The sequence below is a fragment of the Triticum urartu genome, chromosome 6A, assembly GCF_056163025.1.
Source record: "Triticum urartu cultivar PI428250 chromosome 6A, HENAU_Tu73, whole genome shotgun sequence".
NCBI lineage: Eukaryota > Viridiplantae > Streptophyta > Magnoliopsida > Poales > Poaceae > Triticum > Triticum urartu.
The window spans coordinates 501,393,526-501,402,113 of record NC_141878.1 but is presented as its reverse complement, the minus strand read 5'-3'; the positions used below and the strand labels follow the sequence as shown (position 1 = coordinate 501,402,113).

The window sequence follows — 8,588 nt, the reverse complement described above, 5'->3', positions numbered from 1 at the left end:
AATGATTAAGTTTTCTAGTGTACTAGGGATTTGAGCACTCAAAACTAATAGTTCTCACTAATTTCAGCAAAGCACGCAATATGTAGATCACTAGTTTACATGGCATTCAACAATCGGTTCGCATATTCTCATCAAGCACCATATGTCAAATAAAATTTGGTGGGGCAACATTTAAGAAATGGCTTAATAAGCAATCCAAATAACATTTGATTTCAGCATGTATCAATGGATGATATACTCGGAATGGGTCATGAAACAGCTCACCGGGCTTTGATGATGTAGCACTCGCTTGATCACTCTCTAAGCTGCAGCTCTTCTCCTTTTTCTTCCTCATGGATGGTCCAGCTTCACTCTTCTTCATGTGTGCCCCCTTGCTTCTCCTCATCCCCATGCTCTGAGTCCACCAGGGTCCCAAGGAATGTCACCTCGAAATTGGTCAACATGTATTGATTCGTGCACAAGCAAAAACCTGAAAAGGCACTCAACCAAAGAGACAATGCAAGTGGTAGGGATAATACCCTCCAAGTCATCAATCAAATATCCAATTACATAAGCATAGCTATAAAGCACATGTTTAGGATGGTAGAAATCAGCAAGGTCGACACTAACATGAGGATGAAATTTATCATTAAGCTCAAGACTAGTATGGGAATAATATGTTTCATTAAGCATAGGACTAGCATAAGGAAAATAAGTGTCATCATCGGGAATGAGAGCAATGCCACCAAAAGTGTATGTATGATCATGTCCAAGCAAATAATTTTTCAAATCTAGCTTAATTGATGGTATAACGCAATGCAAAGTAACAACAAAGATCTAATAAGGAAGCATGTCATCAAGAGGATTGGATAAACCTGCTAAATCACGCTCCTGTATGACGATGGGCAAATGCATTTCCGGTTCTTCATCTTCAATCACATCAACTTGTTTTGCTTCTTCAAGAGTAATAGACGATGAGTCTTCAACTTGATCACTTTGTTGTTCGAGCTCTGGATCATCTTGTTCCTTGTCTTCAAGTATTTCTTCTTTAATCTGAGGTCTTTCTTCCTCTGGAATCTTACTATCTTGCTCAGCTGGATGTGACGGTATTGGAACCTCACGTGTATCAAGGGGAATCTCGGCAACACTCGGCTCAAGGAGGGAGGAGATAGTACTGCCAGTGTTGATGTTCTTCTCAATCTTCCTTACTTCTTCCACTAGCTCTTTTCCACTCTTGATCTTCTTCATTTCCTCTAGTATCAGCGACCTCATTGGATCATCTTCAGCACTCCAAGTGAACTCAAGACTAAGCAATGTGAGCTTGTCTATATCATCAAAATCATCTTGTGTGGGCACTTGTGTTGAAGGTGTTGGTTGACCAAATGGAGGACCATTTAACTCCATTGGCAACATCTTCTGGTGTTGAGGTATATGAGTAGGAGGTGAATAGCATTGTTGTGGTGCATAGTTGTTGCTCTCGTCATTGTACCTAAATCCCTGCATTGGATAACTAGAGGCAAACGATGAGATCTCAGGGTTGTTGCTCCTATATGACATATTCGGGTTTTTAGGCCACCCATGTGAGTAATTGCTTTGGTATGAGCTATGCTCTTGAGCGAAGCTCATGCCAAAACAATCTGGAGGGTGAGAGTAACCATGCTGACATTCAGCGGGCGAATGGCCTTGAAATCCACAAATATGGCAGGTAGGAGCAACATAAGGATAGCCTCTAGAATAAGGATCATAAGAGCTAGGCCTATCCTCAAAAACTATTTCTCGTTGCTGAGCTAAATCATCTAATCGATGGGAAATCTTACTTATCAAGTCTTGAATACTTTCCGTGCTGTTTGTAGTGTTGCTCACAAAAGCATGATGATCTAAATAGTAAGCCATATCTGAGAAGATGCAATAACCTACAGAATGACCAAGCAAAGAAAGAGAAAATAACTTGAACAAGGGTTAGGGGTTAGAGATATATCACATATATATAGCACAAAGGGAAAAACAAGAAAAACCTAGTCTATAGCCTAACATGGTCGCACGACTCTAGTCCCCGGCAACGGCGCCAAAATGATCAGGTGTAATATAGCAGGGTTTTTGCGCCCAAACTACGCATGTGTCATGTTCTCCACAGGGACTAGGTGACAGTGACTATGCTCAGCTAAAGCTAGGCTAGACAATTTAAGTGACGAATACAGGGAAAATAAACCTAAAGTATCTAAGATCGTTTCGGAAAATCGACGACAAAGTAAATGAAAATAAGCAAAGGGAGATTCAGATTATATTCTCTATCTTTTTGGTATATTCATAAAACTTGAGAAACTAAAATACTAACACAAGCTGACATCAATGACAACAGAAGTAAAAGGACATGAATGTAACATGACAAGGACACATATATAACTATCAAACATGAACAGAGGGAAGAAACAAGGTTGTAGGATAGAATATATGTATCATATCAAAGACACACACATATGTATATAAATCACACACATTTATCTCACAAGAACTTGAACTAATACGTGGACTACAAAACTGAATATATTTCTACAGAAAAGGGAACACACTGTGACAACACATACATGAACTGGAATTAAAATACAAAGGGTGAACACGCATAAGTTCTAGCAGAACACTAATTACCAAGACAAAATGTTAGACATCACTTTGTTTCAAAAGAAAAGAAATCCACTATTCAGAACATAGAATTCATGACATGATATTTAACAAGTATGAACTGAACAAACTAATTGGTTTCAAACACTTATCAAAATCTGAACCTTACAAGTCCTACACCACTCCTATTACAGAAAATTTAGAGTACAGTAGCAAGAGAAGGGAGAGATTCAAAGATTAATTCCCAATCAATCTTCAGGCTTGCAGCTGTAGATGGTGTAGGTGATGGAGAAGATTAGCAGGGGGCGAGTTGGAGAAGGAGAGGTACAGCAGCAGAGGGCAGAGCAGCAGCGAGGTAGGGAGAAGAAAGAGCAGCAGGCTGGGGTTCAGAGAAGATTAGGAGCATCAACTAGAGGCAAAGGAAGAAGAGAGCAGCGACAGGAGAAGAAGGAAACAACAACATGATGAGGGGAGGAGTAGCAGCGTGAGAGATCAGCAAGGGGCGCGGTAGAAGAAGAGCAGCAACAAAGGGATTGAAGGAGGAGAAGAGAAGTGGAGGAGCAGCGAGGGGAAGAAGAAGGGCAGCAGCGAGGCAGGGGAGGAAGAAGGCAGTGGCAGAAGGCAAGGTCGCGCGGGGCACCAGACCCCTGGTCTGGTAGGGCGCGCGAGCGATGGTGGTGAAGGGGTGGCGCTGATGGATGGTGCAGCTGCGCGAGGTGGTGATGGATTGGATGGATGGTGGTATATGGAGGTGCTGGTGGACGGAGGGCGCGGTGAAGCGGTGGCGTGCCCCACGCCGGCCTGGCTGTGGCGGCGGCCGAAGGTGGAGAAGGAGGCGAGAGGGGAGATGTGCCAGGCCCCATTGGATCCCTCCAGCGCTTAGGGATTTTGTTCCCCTCCTCTCATTTGCACTTTGTGATTTGGCCATCTTACTTCTCTTCTTTCTTCACAAGAAGATCCTCCTACTTCTTTAGCTTGCCCCTGGTAACTTCTTTTCTTCTCGCACAAGTCCATTCTTCCTCCTCCTCTTCATTCTCTTAGCCACTAGTCCGGATCTTGAAGTTTATAGTGCCTTTGCGCACTTTTCTGCAAAAGAAACACAATGACTAGTAAATGATTCATTATATGATTTTCATGCAAATATTCAACTAAACTTAGGAAGAATAGATGGGCATAACCCAATGAATGGTATAATTGTATGCCAGAATTATATATATGAAATGTGCATATCAGTAGGGCATGCCGCAGTGTCGTCCAAATATTCATGTTCATCAGTGTCGCGCGATGAAGAATATGAGCTGGCCACCAGAGAAGGAACCTTTACCTTCTTGAATTTCTTCGGTGGACGTGCAGACCAGTCAAAATCTTCATTAAGACCCATGTTCTTCAGATCTTCTTCACCATACAGATGTGACAGGATTGCCCAGGTGCGACCGAAGACTTGATGGAGGTAGTAGTGGTTTTTCTTCACTGCATTGTGTGTGGCAGTCATGTTGTGAAGAAGTGAACCAAACTGACGCTTAACCCATTTGTGATTTCGATCCACCTTCTGGTGAAGACTAAGCAGAAGTTCACGGTCAGTCATCACGCGCGGAGCAGTGGCTTGAGGAGTGGACTTAGGTGCATTGGCAGAGTCATGTGTGGCAGAGTCATCATTGGTGGAATAAGATGCAGCTTTGCGAAACTGACCATCCAATGGATGAATGCCTTCATCAATTGCAGTTGGTGCCTTGCCCTTTCCATCAACTGAGGAATATGTCTGTTTGAGGACTTCAATTGAGGGCAAGTAGCTGAGATGATTCTAGAAATCAGCTTTGTAGTTGAGTGAAGACCTTGTCCTGAGGAATCTCATGATCCAAGGTGCATAAGGCTTCAACTCAAACGGAGACAGTGCAACATTTGCCATAGTCCTCATGAAGAAATCGTGATAATTGACAGGAATGCCATGAACGATGTTGAATACCAGATTCTTCATGATGCCAACAATTTCCTCATCAGATGAGTCGTGGCCTTCGATAGGACTGATTGTCCTCGTAAGAATACGATAGACAGTTCTGGGCACGTACAACAATTCCTTCACGAGGAATTTGGTTCTTGGTGCTTGACCTGGCTTCAAAGGTTTCATCAGCACCTGCATGTAATGATGTGTGAGCTCAGGTTCACTGTAGATGCAGCGAGCTTCTTTAAGGGGAGGACTGAGTGGTAGAGCACGAAGCAATTCAGAGGCTGGTGCAGTGTAGTGAGTGTTTTCAGACATCCAGTCCAGCACCCATGAATTCACATCTTCAGCATCTCCGGTGATGTGCAGCGTTGCATAGAATTGAAGAATCAGTTCTTCATTCCAATCGCATATGTCAGAGCAAAAGTTGAGCAGCCCAGCGTCGTGAAGAACACTGAGGACTGGTGCGAAGCACGGCAGAGATTCCATATCCACGTGAGGAATATGCTCATGGTAGAAAATCTTCTCCTTGTTGAACAGCACTAAGGAATAGAAATTGGCTTGACTAGCAGTCCAGAAACGCCTCTTCCTAATGCGAGCAGAGTCATATGGGTTGTAATCTTCGAAGAATACGTGCTCGCCGAAGAAATCATCAGCCTTGAACTTTTGCTTGCGTGAGATGGATCCTTTGGCTTCGGCAGAGGAGTGTCAGTGAGTTGCATCACGACCTCAGGAATCTCAATCGCAGGTTCTTCAGGCTGAGGAATTTTTGGTTCCTCCTCAGTGGCAGTCTGCGTCGTTGGTTGTTCAGCAGCAGCAGTTTCTTCAGCGCTAGTGGCTAGAATTTCCTCATGGACAGATGCAGTGGGATGAGTTTCTTTAGAGCCCATGTGAACAGTTTGTGTGGGGAACTAAGGAATTTGCTGTAGAGGAGTGAACATTGGAGAGTTTGGATGCTGACTTTCCTAGAATTCATCACTGATTACGGGTGTGGAGCAGCCAATGTCCACATCATCATATTCCATTTCTTCAATGCCAGCCTCTTCAGCTGTGAACTGAGGCATAGGCGAGGAGATGAGAGGTGTTGAAGGGATCGCATCCACTTCAATTTCTTCATCCAACGCTTCAGACGAAGCAGCAGAAGGAGTTTCTTCATCAGATCCGCTGGGGATCACATATTCTTCATCAAAAGGAACAAGGTCCTTTGATGGCCTGGTTGAGATGGGAACAACATCAATCGAATGTGCAAATGAACTTGTCATAGGCTTCATTTTCTTCGGAGCTGAAGAATCTGAAGCAGCTGATGCTTTCCTTTTCTTCACTGCAGCACGCTCTGCAGCCTTGGTCTTCTTCACATCCGACGCAGATGGAAGGATTGGAGTTGAAGTTGGTGCAGGAGCAGCTGAGGAATCTGGTTGATTTTCTTCAGGCACAACTGATGCAGTTGCCCTGAGTTCTTCAGTTTCTTCAGGCACACCACTAGTGGGTGCCCTGGCAATTTCTTCAGCGGCTGGAATGCAGTCATCAGCCCTGGAACTCACATTATCTTCAGCAGCCTGATTGTCATCAGCGGTGCTGGCATTTTCTTCAGTAGGCTGAGCAGATGCTGCAGCCTGAGGAATTTCCTGTTGCGTTGGGGCTGCAACATTGGAAGTGAAGTTATCCGCAAGTTTCACAAAACGAACCTTGGCTCCAAGCCAATCAATGCGATATGCTTCAAAGTCATCACTGAGTTTCTTAATCTCAGTCTGAGTAGTGACAAGTTCTTCAGTTGTCATAGAGACAACGTTTTTCTTTAGATAGCGCTCTTTCTTGTACTGCGCTTTCTTGATCTGCCTGGCCTTCTCAAATTTCCACTTTTCTTCTTGAATGAAGTGGGTCAGCATGTGACTTTGGCCAGGAGTCAGCTTGAAGTCAGGCAAGGGAGTGTTGGGGTTCTTGTGCCAATCATCAATGTAGTCGAGGATCAGCTTGGGATCCAAAAGCAGTGGCACCTCTGATCCTTTGGCTCTAGCGGCCCTGACTTGCCAGTCTCTGATGATTTCTGCAAGTTCATCATCATCGGCTTCGTCTTCATCAGACGACACTTGAAAAGCAAGTTTCTTCTTTTGAGGACTTGGGCGTGGACCTCGTCCAGCAGTGGCCTTTGTCTTCAGTAGTGAGGGGGAAGCTGAGGAACTTGGTGCAGCTGAGGAACTAGCTGAGACAGCTGAGGAACTAGCTGAGACACCTGAGGCAATGGAGATGCCGGTAGTCCTTTGGCACGAAGCGAGATGCACAGGTGCTAAGGATTTGGTCGGAACAGCTGAAGGCTTTGGCGGAGGAGCTGAGGACTTTGGAGGAATAGGAGCAACATGAGGAATTGACCGTGAGGGCTTTGATGATTCTGGCCGTGAGGGCATTGCTGATGAAGCACTTGGCTTGCGCACAGGCTTCTTTGACATAGCCTTCTTTGCCTTGACAGCAAAGGCCTCGGCAGAGGCAGCAGCAGCAGCAGAGTCTTCATTAAATTTCCTCACTGCTTCTCTGGCTTGCTTAGCCAGCTTGGCTTGGCGCTTGGCCCATTCATTAGGATAGTCCTCACCGCGCTTGAGGCTGATGGGATCAGCGATTTGGCCAGGTGCCAATGGTGCTCTTGGGCATGGAGGATTGAGTGCGAATTTCTTCATATACTTAGGAGTGACATATATGTACTCCCTCCATTCTCTTGCCCATCTCCTCTCTATCTTCTGAATGCGTACTTTGCGCTCATTCTTGGTTTCCTCAGTAGGTGTGCAGTACCCAGCATATATGTCATCAAGGATCTCAAACGCTGTATTTACCTCAGGCCTCTTTCCTCCCTTCTGTGTCATTTTACCATCAGCCATTTTCTTTAGTTGAGGAATTTGAACAATCGAATTCTCTGAAGAAGTATGCAACTTTTCTTTGAGGAATGCTGCAAATGAGTTAAGTTGATGAGAACCTAGTGATTCAGCAGCTGACATGTGTACCTGTGAACTGAGTATAGTTGCGAGGAATTTGGAGAGGTCATATGCGTTCTCAGAAGGTTTTTCAAAATGAACAGGTTTGAGGAATTTGACCAGATGAGTCTTGAAGATTTTCACTAAGCGTTCTTTGTCTTAGGTTCCAAAGTTGTATAGCTCGATGATCCACACAATTGAGGAATCTTGAAGAAAAATGATGCTTAGAGAAACGAATCAAGAACAGATGACTTGTGAGGTGTTCAGTGTGTGAAGATATGAAGAAAAACACTTTTGAAGATTTTGTAGATAATCATTCGAATCAACGAGGGCAGTAAAAGTAACTTTTATTTACCCTGGATGAAGAACACGACGAACTAGAGTGAGGAGATGTAAAGTTCGTCTGTGCAGGTCTTCCACGCCCTAACTTGGCAGAGGAAGACGGCTACGGCGGCGGCGGAGTGAAGATGTCCGCGGTCGGTGACAAGGTCGAGGCAATGAAGCTCTTCCTCACCGGCGGTGAAGTAGCGGCGGCGCTAGGGTTTGAGAAGCTCGAGCTGGAGAGAGAGGTCGAGCAGAGTAAAAGAAGTGAGGAAGGGAAGGAGGGGCATTTATAGCCATGGTAAAAAACTGCTCGCCCGAAGAAATTGGACGAACGTGCCCCTGACCCTTCTCATTCGCATGATATGTGTCACCCACGTAGTGAGAGGTGGAGATCGTGTTAGATCGTGGGTGAGCGGATAAGTGTATCATGGGATGCGAAACGGTTTGAGCGGCAAGACCGAAAATTTCGATAAGATAGGTTTTAAAGTTCCGTTCGCAATTTCTTCAGCTGACAAGGAAACATTGAAGATTTTGAACGAGTTTCAAATAGAACGCACATGAAGAATTTGTGAACAAATTGGGTTGAGTATAGCATAGAGGGGAAGGGTCCGATCACATTCACTTAGCAGAAAACCAACTTGAAGAAATAGCAATAAGTGAATGCTATAGAGGACATAAACTCATATATATATATATAGCCAATGAAGAAAAACGACGGAGCCAGTGAAGACTATGCAAAGTTGAAGAATATGAATAATTTGAGGGAT

General features: G+C 44.6%; 1 pseudogene; it reads right to left on the bottom strand.

The window, feature by feature from the left end:
- Positions 1–381: 381 nt before the first annotated feature.
- Positions 382–1,872, bottom strand: LOC147965896 (uncharacterized; annotated as a pseudogene).
- Between the last annotated feature and the right edge of the window lie 6,716 nt (positions 1,873–8,588).